This window comes from Cydia fagiglandana, chromosome 12, assembly GCF_963556715.1.
Source record: "Cydia fagiglandana chromosome 12, ilCydFagi1.1, whole genome shotgun sequence".
NCBI lineage: Eukaryota > Metazoa > Arthropoda > Insecta > Lepidoptera > Tortricidae > Cydia > Cydia fagiglandana.
The window spans coordinates 12216585-12235208 of record NC_085943.1 but is presented as its reverse complement, the minus strand read 5'-3'; the positions used below and the strand labels follow the sequence as shown (position 1 = coordinate 12235208).

Below are 18624 nucleotides of genomic sequence, written 5' to 3'. Positions count from 1 at the left end.
TCTTTGCAATAGAATCACCTTCGCACTCTGCTCCTGACTCGGACCGACATGGTGGCGTAACTATACAAACACTTCAACACTTCGATGTACCGATAGTCAATATTGCATCGCTGAAGAGACTCGAGCAGTCTAGAGGCTAGTTTAGATCTCGTTCAAACCAATTTTCGATGGAAGTTTGCATGATAATGTACATCATATATATTTTTTAGTTTTGTCATTCTATTATTTTAGAAATTAAAGGGGGGGGGATGCACACAATTTACCACTTTGGAAGTGTCTCTCGCGCAAACTATTCAGTTTAGAAAACAATTATATTAGAAACCTCAATATCATTTTTGAAGACCTATCCTTAGATACCCTACACGTATGGGTTTAATGAAAAAGAAATTTTAAGTTTCAGTTCTAAGTATGGGGGACCCCCAAAATTTATTGTATTTTTTTTCTATTTTTGTGTTAAAATCTTAATGCGGTTCACAAAATACATCTACTTACCAAGTTTAAACAGTTCTTATAGTTTCTGAAAAAAGTGGCTGTGACATACGGACGGACAGACACACATACAGACAGACAGACATGACGAATCTATAAGAGTTCCGTTTTTTGCCATTTGACTACGAAACCCTAAAAAGGAGGTATTAATTCGGTTTTTTTAAATGTTTGATATCTCCGTCATTTCGGGATCGATTTTGAAAATTCTTTTTTTAGTTGAGTTGTAACTTGTAAGTATATACATACAGATTGGTTCCGTCTTTGTCAAAACCCAGTTCTGATGGTGAGATTAAGGAGGAATCGAGGGCACTCTTCAAATCTTGTAGGTATACATATAGTAGTAGGGTGGTTCACGTTTGTATGGGAAAAATTCAAACTCTAGCTAGAAGAAGCGGCACCCCCTTATTTTGTTACACTTATTATGTTGACAAAATACACCTAAGGGGCACCCCCTTAGGAAAAAAAAATGATTTTTGAACCACCCTAACATATAGTGATACTGGTGTTTTTATAAACAAACCAAGCATTTACATTCAAAATTGTGACATTTGATGAAGTGAAACTGCTGATGATGATCAGAATGGAACTCTTCAACGACGCATAGCTCATGTTTGGGGATTTGTCCTCTTCGTTATGTTTGTTAAGCACGTTAGGTTTTTAAGTCACATTTTCGTCAAGCTCAAGTTCTAATGATGGGATCCATAAGGAATCGAGGGAACTCTACAAATCTGAATGGCATTGTAATTTGTATAGTGACTTTTGTATTTTCATCAGGCAAACAAGGATTTACATTAAGAACAGTGGCATTTGATGAAGTGGTATTGCTGATGGTGATCAGAACGGAACTCCTCGAGGACTTGTCTTTTTCTAATTGATTGTTAAGCAAGTTACCCCACTGGCAAAACAAGCAAGATTTTGAATTCGACTTCTACCTGAACCTGGACCCGGACGCGGACCCGGACTCGAGATCGCGAATTCGGACACGGACCCGTTTTCTATTTGGTTGGTGTAAATGGTGTTGGTGAATTTTTTGATTAATTCGGGCGAAAACTGGAAGGTTAGGTATCATAAAATGTTCATGAAGAGAAATTGTAAGAGATGGTATCATTACCAACAACTGTGGAAAATACTGTTTGGTTACTCTTTATTTAAAAATAGCAAAATCAAATTGCATGATTTCATTCGTTTTCTCCACTGTACACAGAATAAGTAATGATGTTACTATATATGTTCAGAATATTATTTGAATAAACTTAGGATAGGATACTTAGGATAGGAAATAAAATGTGTGTTTTTATATCTTTAAACCCAATTACTAGTACTAATAGTAGTACTAGTGCCCTTGCAGGGTGTCACATGTAAACCCACCTACTTATAAGCTCCACCTAATTATTTGTAATGTGATTTGCAATAAACATTTTGAATTTACTAAGTAGACTGCACATACATTAAAGTCACATTAAAATTCCATTTTGCGAAATAGAGATTACAATATTTAACTTTGCAAAAGTAGATAATTGAAATATTTTAAAAGCAATAAAAATAGATTAGGTTAGATTCGAGCTACAATGACATTAGTTTGGGTTCAAGGCAAGGTTACAGGGCCTCAACAAGGGAAAAACGGGGGAGGGACTGTTGGCCTGGCTCAGTGAGCCAGAACTCACCCACTAATCCCTACTACTGCCGTAAGCAGGTAATGAATTCCCAATGTATTAAGTTTAGGTTTAATAAATTATAAATATATTTATTAATAACATAATAATATACAAATATGTATAATCATAAAGTAATAAATAAGTCTACAGCTATTAATAATGTCCGTAATCTGTATAATTCCAAAATACGGATCCCTCGGATGCGGATGCTGCTTAGGCCTTGGCAGACTTATAAATTCCTAAAATGAGGGTTCATACCTACCGAATAGAATTGGTTTCATGGTGGTATCAGATGGGTTAGTGTACGGTAACCGATGGTCATCTTGCTTATAATCTCGTCTGCCAAGGTGTTTCGGCAGGAAAAACCTTGGCAGACTTATATATTTCTAAAATGGGGGTTCATACCTACCGACTGGAATTGGTTTCATGGTGGTATCAGATGGGTTAGTGTAGGGTAACCGATGCCGACCTTGCTTACATAATCTCGTCTGCCATGGTGTTACGGCAGGAAAAGCCTGGGCAGACTTATATATTCCTGAAATGGGGGTTCATACCTACCGACTGGAATTGGTTTCATGGCGGTATCAGATGGGTTAGTGTACGGTAACCGATGGTCATCTTGCTTATAATCTCGTCTGCCAAGGTGTTTCGGCAGGAAAAACCTTGGCAGACTTATATATTCATAAAATGGGGGTTCGTACCTACTGACTGTAATTGGTTTCATGGTGGTATCAGATGGGTTAGTGTAGGGTAACCGATGCCGACCTTGCTTACATAATCTCGTCTGCCAAGGTGTTTCGGCAGGAATAGCCTTGGCAGACTTATATATTCCTGACATGAGGGTTCATACCTACCGACTGGAATTGGTTTCATGGTGGTATCAGATGGGTTAAATTAGGGGTCCCGTTGGCCACCTTTGAGAGCGTCTGCCAAGCACTTCCGGCTAAAAAACTACTGGCAGACTTCGCTTTTATGTGTCTACATGTAAATTTCTAACTGCTGCCATAATTATTATTTCGGTATCAGATGGGTTAAATCAGCCCCCTTTTTTCGCACCGGAAGTGGCCTTCTTTTTCGTACTTTCGGCAAGTTCCGCCGTGGCAGACTATCGAATTCGGACTTAGCATCACTTTTATGGTTTCCCATTGTGTATTTCATCGTGGTATCAAGTTGGTTAGAAAATTTGCGGCCGGCTCTTCTACGATTACATAAAATGGCGGATAAACAATGCGTGTTTACTCTTAGGGCGGAGACTGCCTCCTGTAAACTCCGCATTATGAAGCGTATGTACCGACATGAAACTACACGGCTATCTAGCTTCAAGTCTTCAAGCTAGTCTTCAAGGAATGTTCAGAAATATTTAATCTAGTGAGTAAATTACTTACACTAACGCAGTTTTTCTGGTAGGAAACTTAAATCTTACGCACCTACTACTATTATAGTAGGTATTCGAAGTAAGTATTCGATGCTGAAAGGTCCCTTTCAACAATAGGACCCGTCAGTACTTGCTTAGAATCTAGACGACCGCGTTGGCTTAAGTGAGAAGGCTTACAGTGTATTTATGTTTATTTGAGCTATTTATTTTCGATATACCTAGACTTTTACAACCAAATATACACATGTAGACCAGGTTTTAACGCTAAGTTTTATTTCAATATATAATATAATAAAACAATTTAAACTCTCGCGTTTTGTACACATATTTAATTACACAATCGGGTCTACCGCGATATAATTTCAACTCGTTCTCCCAAGGGGAGACCAGGGTTGAAAGTTTTTAATGAGATTAATACGTATTCTACAGCAACAAAGTCAATATAAGTAATTTATTTCGGTAAGCTAAGTAATAAAAGTCCAAATAGGTAATTAATATTAGAATGGCATTTCGTATTTCCTTTCCAGCTAACGTCAGCATTATCTTTTGGACCCGCATCACCCATGACGTGACACGTCATCAATCAAGTCATCGACGCGACGGCGACCGACGGGAGAGCGAAGGACGTATTAATTGAAAAATGGCTGCCTGTAACATCGGAGTTGAAATGTCACGGTGGAGCAAACTGTCTCGCGATGTTTTATAATGTTATACCGGGTGTGGCCTATAACATGAGCAAATAATGAAAACATAGATTGTACTCCTCAAACGGTGACACTTTGGTTCAAAACTTTAAAAAAATTATTAAGTATTTAGACTCCCTATTTTTCATACAAAATAAATATTATATTCAATGGACGCCATCGCCACGCCATATCATTGTGATTGACGTTGCTTGTCAAGCCTTAAACATAACAAAATTTGCAATACATTACGTCTTTGAATAACCTTTAAAGTGTATTAAAAATCAAACTACAAGTTATTTTCAAAAGTCGCTAAACAAATGTTGATCAGTATGAGGAGTACAGCCTACAGTTAAATTTTTTGCTCATACTACTTACAGGCCACACCCGTACCCGGTATAACTGTCAGTGTTACAGCCCACACCGCACCTCAAAAGATTTTCATACTCGAATGGATTACATTATTTTGTTGGGTAAATAAATTTCTATGAATTTTGATGATAAGTAACTTTGCATTTTAAAATAACGTTCCCCAAATGATCAAATAAAAATCAATTGTTTACCATTAATCGAATTTTATTAAAATATGTATATCATCGTAATGACCACTTTGTAAACTATACTTGGGCCAAATTCGACATGTACCTACAACTGTCAGATTTCGCATCCACGTCAAATCAATCAGTTGATTTTATTGCATACTGAGTGTTGATTCCATCAACGGTGGATAATATCATTTGGTACAACCAAAACTCAACTCTAAACTAAGGGTGGTTTGGTTTGGTTTGCTTGTCACCCTAACTGTGGATTGTTAATGTCAAATTTTGACATTGTACGTATTCGAGAACTTATGATTTTTCCCACATCAACGGGAGATCAACACGATACGTCAAACGTCGCTTGTCGAATAGGGGTCCTTTATGTAGGTACATTCTATAGGCGCATCCACGTAGAAGCTGTGGAGTCATACTGTGCAACAACTAGGTATTAGGTCCTAGTTAAGGATGACTCACGTTAGACCTGGCCGTGTCTGGGCCGGAGCGTTCGGCGCATCGTTTTCTATGGAAAACGTCACGTGATCGCCTGTCATGTCATAGAAAAGTAAGCGCCGGTAGCTCCGGCCCGGACACGACCCGGTCTAACGTGAGTCATCCCTTACCGTGTTGCAAGTAAGTCAACAAAAATTTACAGCGGTATGGATGCACCTTATTTTGTTTTGCATTGTAACACTGAAGATTTACCTAAAATTATGTAGGCTGACGTAAACAAGATTCAGCTTTTAGCCCGCCCCGAGTATACAAACTAGAGTAGGGAGAGTAGGTTAAAGGCACTAAAGGTTTCTGTTTACCCTGTAGATCACTAAGCTTTCTCTCAAACCGGCCATGAACATGTCGGGCTATGCTCAGACTAACAAGCTCTAACTAACCATAGGTACACATTTAAATCGTCTTCATGGTAAAACACTTCCAAATACTAATTTGACTGAAACAAAACGATTAATGGTAACATTCCATTTCTAACCGCAGCTGCACTACCGGTACTGAACGCGTCGCTGTCATTGTCAATTTCCATAGTAAAATTGACAGTAGTGCAGCTGTCGTTGGTAATGGAATGTTACCTTAAAGCTATATATTTGGCAACAACCGCATAATTGGTAGCCGGCACGCCGGCAGGTATATCAACAACATTTTCTTTCTAACCAGCATAAATAGTTACCACTGAAGTAGCGTACCTATAATTGACCATATTTGTATTCATAATTACCAGCGCAATGATTAATTTCCTTTAAAAGTAGTTTTTTAGGGTTCCGTACCCAAAGGGTAAAACGGGACCCTATTACTAAGACTTCGCTGTCCGTCCGTCCGTCCGTCCGTCCGTCCGTCCGTCCGTCCGTCCGTCCGTCCGTCCGTCCGTCTGTCACCAGGCTGTATCTCACGAACCGTGATAGCTAGACAGTTGAAATTTTCACAGATGATGTATTTCTGTTGCCGCTATAACAACAAATACTAAAAACAGAATAAAATAAAGATTTAAATGGAGCTCCCATACAACAAACGTGATTTTTGACCAAAGTTAAGCAACGTCGGGAGGGGTCAGTACTTGGATGGGTGACCGTTTTCTTTTTGCTTTTTTTTGTTTTTTTTTTTGCATTATGGTACGGAACCCTTCGTGCGCGAGTCCGACTCGCACTTGCCCGGTTTTTTTAATGATATAGGAGGTAAACAAGCAGACAAATCGCCTGATGGTAAGCAATTACAGTCGCCTATGGACACCTGTAGGTAACACCAGAGTGGTTGCAAGAAGGCAAGAACGTTGCCGGCATCTATCATGGGAGTATTACGATCTTTATTTGAAAGTACATTTCTTTTTCTTGTTTTTTTCTCTCTTTTTGTTTATTGTTAAGGCCCCAGTACACAATGGGCCATCGCCGGCCACTCCAAGGGACGCAGCCATGCGGTAGAATGAGATAGCAATAATTGCTCCCTCTAACGCATAAATGCGTCCCTTGGAGTGGCCGGCGATGGCCCATTGTGTACTGGGACCTATACATACAATATTCACCCCGCGAGGTATGGCTACTCGAACGGCCCATTATTCCGAAGATCGCGCTCGCAGGTGCGAGGGGTAAATCATGGTGATTTATCCGAGGAATAAATCACAGTCCGACGCGCGCTGACTCCCAACAAACTTCCTCCGGCATGTTATACTTAGTTTTGTAACCTCGATCACAGAATAAATAATAGTACCGTAAAACGGGGTGAGTTGGGTGAAATTTGACTTTCAAACCTCGATAAAATTTTATTTTTACATATGAAAACTGAATGGTGTATATAATAAGTGGTTCGGACGTTTGTATTTTAATTTGTATTTTATTTTGGGTAGTTCCATTTCATAACTTTGACGATAAAGAGGAAAACCCACCTCACCCCGTAGTGCCTCGTATTTGGGGTGAGAGGGTTTTTCATACAAAGGTGATTTTGGAAGATTGTTAGATCGATTTTTTTTTATTATGCGTATTACTATAGCCCCATTTTAAATTGGAATACATTATTTTTGTAGCAATAGCCTTAAAATCCCTTCTCACCCCCCTCTCAAACCTTCTCTCCCCATTCATAATCCAACTCTCCCCGCGAAACCTACTCACCCCGTTTTACGGTACTAGGTACAGAAGACTCACTCTCTAACAAAACGCGTCTGTCATGATCAGCACAGATATGGCCGCTATAGTTCGTTTTTTTTAGCATTAGAAAGAACTCCACAGAAGCAAGCGTGCAGTTTCTATCAGGCTCGTTATTTGTTAATAATTATTGAATTATCTAATTTAGCATGGTCAATACATATCATTTACTTCAAATTATTACTGCTAGAAGTGCCGGATTTGCGGAAGCGCTGGTGGCCTAGCGGTGAGAGCGTGCGACTTGCAATCAGGAGGTCGCGGGTTCAAAACCTGGCTCGTACCAATGAGTTTTTCGGAACTTATGTACGAAATATCATTTGATATTTACCAGTCGCTTTTCGGTGAAGGAAAACATCGTGAGGAAACCGGACTAATCCCAATAAGGCCTAGTTTACCCTCTGGGTTGGAAGGTCAGATGGCAATCGCTTTCGTAAAAACTAGTGCCTACGTCAAATCATGGGATTAGTTGTCAAGCGGACCCCAGGCTCTCATGAGCCGTGGCGAAATGCCGGGATAACGCGAGGAAGAAGGAGGAGAAGTGCCGGATTTGGAACCACAAGCTTACTTCTGCGAAGTTCTATCTAATGCTAAAAAAAATGGACTATAGGTGGCGACAGCGCCACGCGCGGCTTATGGCAAACCCCAAAATTGGGGTCGAACGGATGTACTTTTAGCTACCGTAGCAAAGCGACGAAATCGCGGAGTGAGCCACGCCTGCCTCGATGTTATGTATGTACTTGGCTTGATTAATACACAAGATGGATTGATTGAGTAGGTATACTAAATAGTCTCGAGACTTCTACATCTTATCGCTCAATAATTAAGTATTAGCCTGGCTGACGCAATAACATGTGCAAGCGAGACAGCACTATGCATTTGTAGAGCGACGTCCCGTTCCCACCTGTCATTCCGTACGGCAACCGAATGATAATTCCGAGAGTGTGCGGCCAGGCTTAAGGGGCCCACTGATTAACAGTCCGCCGGACGGTATCGGCCTGTCAGTTGTTCGGAACTGTCAAAATTTTGTTCTAACTGACAGGCCGATACCGTCCGGCGGACTGTTAATCAGTGGGCCCCTTTAAGGAAGTATACTTGCGATTTTTTTATGAGATATTGACTCATTGATATATTTGATCCTTAATAAAAATAGATGATTTTAAGACACTTTTTAGGGTTTCGTAGCCAAATGGCAAAAAACGGAACCCTTATGGATTCGTCATGTCTGTGTGTCTGTCTGTCTGTCCGTGTATGTCACAGCCACTTTTTTCCGAAACTATAAGAACTATAGTTGAAACTTGGTAAGTAGATGTATTATGTGAACCGCATTAAGATTTTCACACAAAAATAGAAAAAAAAGCAATAAATTTTGGGAGTTCCCCATACAACTGAAACTCAAAATTTTTTTTCATCAAACCCATACGTGTGCAGTATCTATGGATAGGTCTTCGAAAATGATATTGAGGTTTCTAATATTATTTTTTTCTAAACTGAATAGTTTGCGCGAGAGACACTTCCAAAGTCGAAAAATGTGTGTCCCCCCCCCCCCCTGTAATTTCTATAATAAGAGAATAATAAAACTAAAAAAAATATATGATGTACATTACCATGCTAACTTCCACCGAAAATTGGTTTAAACGAAATCTAGTAAGTAGTTTATTTAATACGTCATAAATCGTAAACCGCAATTTTATTATGATACTCGCTGCTACGGAACCCTTCATGGGTGAGTCCGACTCGCACTTGGCCGCTTTTTTAGGGCCGCTTTTTTAGTTTACATGGCAAGACATATTACAGAGAACAAAAAATGTTTATATCACCTGTATTAATAACCTGTAGGTAATGCACAATTTTATGAATACATAATTATAACACTTTAAACTCCCGCGTTTTGTACACATATTTAATTCCACAAACGGGTTTACCGCGATATAATTCCATTGTTTTTAGCGGCATTCCAACTTTAGAAATCTGTAGAGTTGATATGATATTACTCACAGTGTATCTCGCTTGCACTAAGTAATAAGTAGGTACGAGTAGGATACACAGGCGTGTGACGGCGATATAAAATCAAGTTGACAATTTGTGAATTCGAATGAACCTATAGGTTTCCATTCGATTAAATTATGTGCACCCACGTCTGAGGTATCTACTTAGAATCATTTTATTCATATTTAATTACACAAACGCCTACCGCGATATTATTTTATTGTTTTTACTTTTTACCTTTAATTCCGACGTTTCAACTGAGTTGCACCAGCTTATGCTTACGTCATCATGCGACAGCGCTATATGATAATATGCGATAGCGCTATAAATAGCGGCCATGTTATTGTGACGTAGGCTTGTGTCACTCGGGAAGAGAAGACCATGTTTTATTAGACTATTGTTGTTCCGTAAAAATCAGGAAACTGAAGACCAGGGAGCCGAACGTTTTTGTGGGAGAAACGGAATCTGGCAGATTACGATGGCTGGGGCATGTAGGTCGGATGGTACACGATTGTGCAGTCTGGAGGCGTACTCTATGGTGTACTAAATGGCGGAAGACCTTCTGGACGTCCTTAGCGAACTCGGCGCCGTCGATTGGACAGAGAAGCATGGCGGTCTTTGGTGTCGAAGGGAAGAAGTGGATCTTGTCCACTTAGATTCAAGATGTTGCGGATGCAGATTTTTTGACATCCGCGGATGCGGATGTCAAGATTTGGTACTTAAAAAACGTCAAATATTCCATTTTTAGCATTTTTTATTTTCAAGAATATAGGTGCGTTTTATTTAATAAACAGTAACTTGGCCGACTTTTCGGGATCTAGACGATTTCGTTATATACAGGGTCATTTTTGGAACATTAGCCATATTGTGCGAGGTGATTAGGCCATACTGAACAACTTTTTCTATGGGACCAACTACGAAATCACAAAATTTTTTTTGGTAATGTAACCCAGTGGCCGTTGTACCTAAGTAATTTATTATCTTATATTGGAATCAATGGCTAATGAGGAGCGCTGTTCGCTGTCGGGATCTGGGGCCCGGGGACTATTACATTAAACAAAGCCTTTCAAATTATAACAATGTCTCTTGCTAACTATAGAACATGTCCGTTGTTAGGAGATACAAAGTTGTTCTTTGTAATAATAAGTCGGCGATCGGGTATCGTCTTGGGTCGTCCCATTCGTTTTTCGTCAAGTTCTTAAATTAGTCCTATTCTGCTTTCGTCACTCATTCTACATTGAAAGCCACCGACGATTGTGACGAATGTAGAATGAGTGACGAAAGCAGAATAGGACTAATTTAAGAACTTGACGAAAAACGTATGGGACGACTCAAGACGATACCGGCGGTCGGTTATAATGACCTAAACAGAAACAGTAGTAGAATAAGAGCGTTTTCACATTGTCTTATCTGATATTGGATGTCGGATACGACTACAAAAAAAGCAAAATGTAAACAAGTAGCTTTTTATATTTTTAATACCTACATTTAGTTATTGTTTGTTGTGCAAAAGAAAGCGTTAATGCAAAAATAAAAGTTGATGGTTCTCCAAAGAACATCCGACATCCGATATCGGATGGGACAATGTAAAAGCCCTCTAAAATCGTAATGGAAATGGTAGGGGTGTGCCAGTCTGCTTTTTGGTGTAGGTTTAGTTTTCCACAACTGTAATAATAACGCATATTTTGCAATTCCTGGTCATGGGCTTCAATTTTCTGCTTTCTGATTGAAAAAAGAACATAGGGCCGGTACAGATGGACTGCACCCCGATGTAGTTCAAAACGTATCGTTATTTTTCAAAATAAAAGGAACCAAAAAGTAGAATGACCCGGTTATAGTAAAAAGTGTATGTAGGTACTTATAATTATATTGTCCGGATTAAGCTTACATCTCGTTATCTTCAATTTTCACTGGATACGAACTTCCTTAAATAATAAATGGAGAAAGTTCACGAGCGACCGGTGAATTCAGGAATAAGTTAAAAATATAACCTTCATAGACGGCGACTCCGCGAGGTGTGAATAACGAATGAATATTGTACCGGCTGATTTAATGGGTTCTGTTTAACGAAAAACGACCGGAATTTAATCGAACTTAACCGGAATTTATGTTCAATGACGAAATTACTTTCGTTAGCCGTCGCGTAAAATGCTTTTCAGTCCCACTCCTAATTGTGTCCATCCACACAGAATAAATAATAGTACTAAGTACAGAAGACTCACTCTCTAACAAAACGCGTCTGTTACGGTCAGCACAGATATGGCCACTAGGTGGCGACAGCGCCACGCGCGGCTTATGGCAAACCCCAAAATTGGGGCCGAACGGATGTACTTTTAGCTACCTGTAGCAAAGCGACGAAATCGCCGAGTGAGACACGCCTGCCATCCATAACAATGAACAATAATAAGCTATACTAGTAGTTCGCCCCGAACTGTGAACTCGCGGTTCGCCAAAAAAATCAATTGAATTCCAAATTACAAATTCCAAATTATTTATTTGTTAAACATAGGTATAACAGATCTTAAATGTATAATAAAGTATCACTATGCTTCGCCATATGGCATACAAATATAGAAGACACATGGCACATTTTAAACTAAAACTTAATAAGTAATTAAAATAATACACGTTAAATTAATAGGTTACTAAATTTCCAGAGTCTGTCAAAAAATCTTGAATTGAGTAGTATGCCTTAGTTATTAGGAAATTATACAGAATTTTTTTAAATTCGTTTAAATCATTCTGTTTTAAAATATCTATTGGTAGTTTGTTATAAATTTTTGGTGCCATTCCAAAAAAGCTTTTCGCTAGTAATGCAGTTTTTCATGACCTAGAGTTTATTTTATGTTTTTGACGATAACTATTGAAATAGGAGAATTGGTCAGGATTAGACTTAATGTATAATGCGACTTCGTAAATGTATAGACAGGGAAACGTGAGAATATTTAACATGATGCAGTAGGGCTTACACGATTCTGGGGTTTGTATGTATACCGCATACTGACCGTAACCACTTTTTTTGAGCCCTGAACACTAATTCTTTAGCAGTACAGTTGCCCCAAAATATAACCCCGTACCTCAAAGTTGATGTTACGTGAGCGTGATAGGAAATTAAAACAGTGGACTGGTTTACTACTTTCTGTAAATGTCGTAAGGCAAATGAATATTTATTTAATTTTTTACAAATGCTATCTATGTGATTGTTCCAACTTAATGTACGATCTAAATTTAGCCCAAAAAAAGTGGTTGTCTCTGTTTCTTCAATGACCTGACCCTTGTATGTTATTTTCATATCCGATATTAGTTCTTTTCTTAATTTAAATAACATTGTTCTGGTTTTATTTAAATTTATAGAGAGATTATTTTTATGTAGCCACTCGATTAATAGTTCTATTGTTTTGTTGATGTAGGCTCCAATGATGATGAGTCTTCGCTAGAAAATATCACTGTACTATCGTCTGCAAATAAAACTATCTTATCTGTGATTGCTTGCGGTAGATCGTTAATGTAGATTAAAAAGAGTAGGGGGCCTAAGACGCTACCTTGTGGCACGCCGGAATTTATTTGTTTTAAGTCTGAACAAAATGTGATTTCTTTCTTAGACTTAACACAACGAGTTACTACAACGAGTTATCTGTGTGACTTGTTTTCGGTTCATCAAGTAGGATTGCAGTAGATTATAGGTGTTTCCGCGGATACCATAGTTATATAGTTTAGATAATAAGATTTTATGATGTACAAAATCAAAAGCTTTTGTTAAATCCATATATAAAGCTGTGACAGGTACTTTTTTATCTAATTGTGTCGTAATTGTGTTAAGTAGGTCATAAATTGCCATATTTATGGATTTATTTTTGCGGAAACCTTTTTGCTCGTCAGCAAAAAGGTTATGCGTTTCAAAAAAACTACTTTAATTTAAATAAATTACTTTTTCTATAATTTTGGAAAAAATAGGAAGCAAACAACATCTATGAATGAATGCAGTGCTACTTAGTCCGAGATGGGCATTTCGTAATTCATTCCTTATTCCACGATTACTTGATATTACTTTGTAATCTAACAATACCGAATTACTAAGTACAATTCCATTTGAGGAATCAGGAATCAATTTTCGAATACTACAATTACTAGTAATTGGAATCAATGTAGATTCCTCACTACAGGAATATATTACTTGACTCCTTTCACATTACATTTCGCACTACTACTATCAAAAGTACAATTCGATAGTAGATATAGATGTTGTTGATTACTAGGATGCATCTACCTATACCTTATTTGAAACAGGTGTGCAGATTTCGAAAATGATGATCATGACCAATAAAACGACATCCATGACGACTTATGACATACTGCATGGCCGCCATTTTGGAATCCAAAATGGTCATCATTTTCGAAATCTGCGCCCCCTAAAACCTATAAAACGACATCCATGACGACTTTTATGACATAGTGCATAGCCGCCATTTTGGAATCCAAAATGGTCATCATTTCCGAAATCTGCGCCGGTGCGCCCCCCAAAACGTATAAAACGACAACGACATCCATGACGATTTTTATAACATAGTGCATGGCCGCCATCTTGGATTCCAAAATGGTCATCGTTTTCGAAATCTGCGCCCCCCAAAACATATAAAACGACATCCATGTCGACTTTTATGACATAGTGCATGGCCGCCATTTTGTAATTCAAAATGGTCATCATTTTCGAAATCTGCGCCCCCAAAACCTATAAATACGACATCCATGACCACTTTCATTTGATACCAAACTCGACCATACTTTCTTGCAATAAAAATGACCAGAATAGCAAGACCCCACAAATGGCTTTTTAGCATTTTAAGCTCTTCTAGCTCAATAACCTCTTGTTCGAGTCTGCTCAAAATTTAATGACTAAAATATAATGCCCTCAACTACACGTTTACCCAAATTCATTTAAATTAGAACAAATTTACTTAAGTTCTTGAGTATCAAACTATCTTCTGACAGTTCAGCTTAAAAACATCGAAATGCCGGGACGTGCCGCTAGCCAGCCGCGTGATCCAAGTCGAATGTAAGAACTTCGCTTCACTTCGCTCGCTCGTTCGATAAATATAAATGCTATAGATAATGTTCAAGGTAAAGAAGTGCCTCAGGTCTATATTGTCTGAGGCAGGATTCAATCTCAATTCGGTATTAGTGGCTAAGGGGCTATTCATAAATTACGTCATTTCAAATTAGGGGGGGGGGGGGTCTGGACATCGGATGACGGTAGCATGAAGTAGGAGGAAATGGGGTCATTTGAAGCATGATTTTTGGATGATTATGGGGGGGGGGGGGGTCAAAAATCGTCAAAAACCGATGACGTAATTTATGGACAGCCCCTAAGGCTGTCACCCTTTTCGTAATTCCATCCCTGTCACTCGATTAATGCAACTCCAATAGGTTGGTGCAATTCCAATCACGCATTTTGCTGTAATAGCCCTTTCAAACCTACTTCTTGTTCAAGTCTGAAACTCCAAAATAGTTAGCCAGTAAGTATTTTGCCTCCTGATGACGTACTGAATCGTCATCATTTATCTATAATGAAAATTCCGACATTGTTTCTTTTTGTATTTGTAAACTCAGGCAGGAGTATTTGCAATATTCCTAACAAATCATCACCATTTCTAGTACGTATATGAGGCAATTATCATCAAGTAAGAAAACCCCTGCGGCGCTGTCATGTCACCCTACGCGCAAGATTAAGGGTCGGTTGCACCAAACTGTTACGAACGTTAAAGAGTTCGCTGAATTTTTATGTATGGAAAGTTTCATAGTAAAGGCGCGGGGCGCGCCGGCTGACGATGATCAGTCTGTCAAATGTGGTTGGTGCAACTGGCACTTATACTAGCAATCAAATCTGTTCTCCGTTTAATCATACTCTATCACTCATGTGAGCTCTTAAGTAGCTAACACACTATCGCACCGCACCAAGGTCATTGTGGGACGCACCCATAAGTAAGAGGGAGAAAGAGATATCGCTTTCTCCCTTTTACTTATGGGTGCGTCCCACAATGACCTTGGTGCGGTGCGGTAGTGTGTTAGCTACTTTAGGGCGTCCACTAGCTGGCGCTGACAGTTCAAAAACGCCACTGTAATTCCGGCTTTTGGTCATCATATTCCTGCTTCAGCATAATATTATACATCGTGAGCATTCTGGCTTTCCCGGTATAACAAAATGAAATGCCGCTCGATTGTGTTGGCGACACATTTTCCTTGCATTCCAATTTTAGCACGGCAGGACTTTATCGAGCTCACTTCATTTCGTCACTGCAAACACAGGTTACTCATTTACTACCCCATATGTCCAAAATCAACCTTGCTCGTTTATAACACGGTTGAATATCGCATGTGCTCTTCCCAAGGGATGCGGAAAAACTCGAGGACCAAAAGGTTGAAAGTTAGCTTGAAATTTCAAAGTTTTTACAGCGTTTCGGAATGGAAAAGTTGTGAAAATAACAGTTGGCCGAGTTTTAATCAAAAAGCGAGTGCAGTAATAAAGGCTTGCCCGCTTTTGTACAAATTGAAATACTTATTAAGAGATGAATAAACTAAGCTGGTAATCGTAGGGTGCAAATGAGCCTTCAGATCACAGGTGAAACCTTTACATTGACCGGGTTAAATAGATTGTCGGCACGATTCAAACTTTAAGATACGTCAAATTGTACGTCTAGGTACGATATGGATTAGATAATTGTGTCAGTGTCAAAAGTGACGTTTCTTCGAACAAAAACGTTTGAATCGAGTCTTATGTCCTATAAGCGCCACTTGCACCATCCCACTAACTTCGGGTTAAGCGGTTAAACCATTAACCCAGCGTGACGTGTCAAATTGTACTGGTAACCATGGTAACTCCCGGTTTAATCGGTTAATCCTGGGTTAGTGGAATGGTGCAAGTGGGTGGGTGGTAAAGGGTTAAATATAAGTAGTTGGTTTGTGCAACCCCAAACAATCAAAATGTGTGTGAGCGCAAAGCGATAGTAGTGGATTCATCCGGATTAGATCGCCATGCCCATGCCAAATGGATTTAGGTTGCAATACCGTAAAATGGGGTGAGTAGGTTTCGCGGGGAGAGTTGGGTTATGAATGGGGAGAGAAGGTTTGAGACGGGGTGAGAAGGGATTTTAAGGCTACTGCTACAAAAATAATGTATTCCAATTTAAAATGGGGCTATAGTAATACGCATAATAAAAAAAAATCGATCAAACAATCTTCCAAAATCACCTTTGTATGAAAAACCCTCTCACCCCAAATACGAGGCACTACGGGGTGAGGTGGGTTTTCCTCTTTATCGTCAAAGTTATGAAATGGAACTACCCAAAATAAAATACAAACTAAAATCCGAACCACTTATTATATACACCATTCAGTTTTCACATATAATTTTTTTTTTATCGAGGTTTGAAAGTCAAATTTCACCCAACTCACCCCATTTTACGGTACCTATCTAACCACTATCCAGTCATTATACTCAGTATCACAGAATAATAGTATTTTGTAATGTATTGTTCCATAAAGTAGCAAGTTTAACAAATGGGAATATGTATAATATTTCTGAAATAAATAAATAAACTTAACTCCAAACTTCAGATTAGTGGACTGATAAATACGCAAAAATTGTAGTAGATACGAATACGATGGGTTATTATATCTTAGAATGTAAGTACTTACAAATACAAAAGCAAATAATTAGGCAATCACTTCTTGAGTTGGACGATCCACTGGAGGCAAATGGCAAATTACTATCATACAAATGAACAAGAAATTACTATAATAGGATGTAACTTTTGGCAAATACTATACGTTTATGAAATGATTTGTGTTGTTATAGGTACCTACTCGCAGCTTGCAGCGCTCAGCTAATTGTGGCACAAAGGCGATAAATTCACTGAGATAGTGAATATTTTAAAAGACGATTCCAATCGATTTCAGCTGGGCTGGTTATTGCACTGCACCTAAGTATGGTGTGTAGGCAGGGGAGGGAATTACGAATTCGAAACCCTTTCCCATCCGTCTACACTTAACACCTATTCTCCAGAAAAATAAAGCATTAGGTAGGTATTTTTATTTTATTTTTGAAGTGAAAACTTATTTAGCGGCGCTGGGCACTTTTTGAGGTGGGGAAAAATGATAAAGTCGAGACAGCGATCACGTGACCGTAACGTTTAGATGGCCACTCATTTAGATGACATTTAAATCAATAAAGAAAAACTCAATGACATTACATGAAGGTTATAATCTTGTACGGGTTGAAATACGAGGATCTCAGAGTTACATTCTAACTTTAAGTATATCACTCAAATATAATTCAATAAAGCTACATCTTGATGGAATAGCTAATGAAAGTGAACTCTAGTACTGGTGAATAAAACTCAAAATATCATGACCAAAATATACAAGATGTCCCAAGAAGTAGTGATATACTGAAGCTGGGAGGTAGAGGACCTAGAGGGCTATCTGAATCACCCCCATGTATGTTCCGCGATTTTTCGTATTTTAGGAGTTATGATTTTTTTTTTTAATTTTTCACCTATGCCAAATGCTAAAACCAAACGGTAATTTTTTTTATGTGATTTTATTTTTTTAAGGGCCCTTGAAGGTGTGAACATACTGGGTAATTTTATCTTTCTTGGCATTTTTTTTTTAATTCCATTCAAAGATCTAACGATAGTAAATGTTACCATACTGAATTGGCCTATCTATCAGCTTAGCACACAAAAAAAATCAAGCATCTACCGCAATAATTCACGTCACCATAAATAAAAATCTCATCGTACTCTACATAGGTGAAAAATTTAAAAAAAATCATAACTCCGAAAATACGAAAAATCGCGGAACATACATGGGGGTGATTCAGATAGCCCTCTAGGTCCTCTACCTCCCAGCTTCAGTATATCACTACTTCTTGGGATACCCTGTATATAGATGCGAAGTCTGCAAGGTAACTTTACAATTTCTATTCGAATTTTAAACAATTAACGCTACGAATTTGAATTTCGAATTTTATACAAGCTCACTGACCAGGCGGCCTAGCACGGTCGTGTTTTTATCCCTTGTCACCATGTCTGTCACGTTCTAACAAGTACGTAAGTGCGAAAGGGACGCGCATAGTGATAGTCGATAAAAATGGAACCGTGCTGCGCCCGCAGTAATTTCGAAACTAAAGTTTTTCAATAGAAAGGAGGATGGGTCAATTATACATAGTGCTGCAGACATTTTGGACTAGTCATTAAGTTT

At 38.6% G+C, this 18624-nt stretch overlaps 1 long non-coding RNA gene across 1 annotated transcript in view; it reads right to left on the bottom strand.

Moving 5' to 3' along the window:
- Positions 1–263: 263 nt before the first annotated feature.
- The window catches only part of LOC134669671 (uncharacterized), a 73012-nt gene continuing 54651 nt past the window's right edge, over positions 264–18624 (bottom strand). Inside the window, exon 2 of the long non-coding RNA XR_010098931.1 lies at positions 264–322. This is a non-coding gene — a long non-coding RNA (uncharacterized LOC134669671). The remainder of the gene's footprint in view (positions 323–18624) is intronic.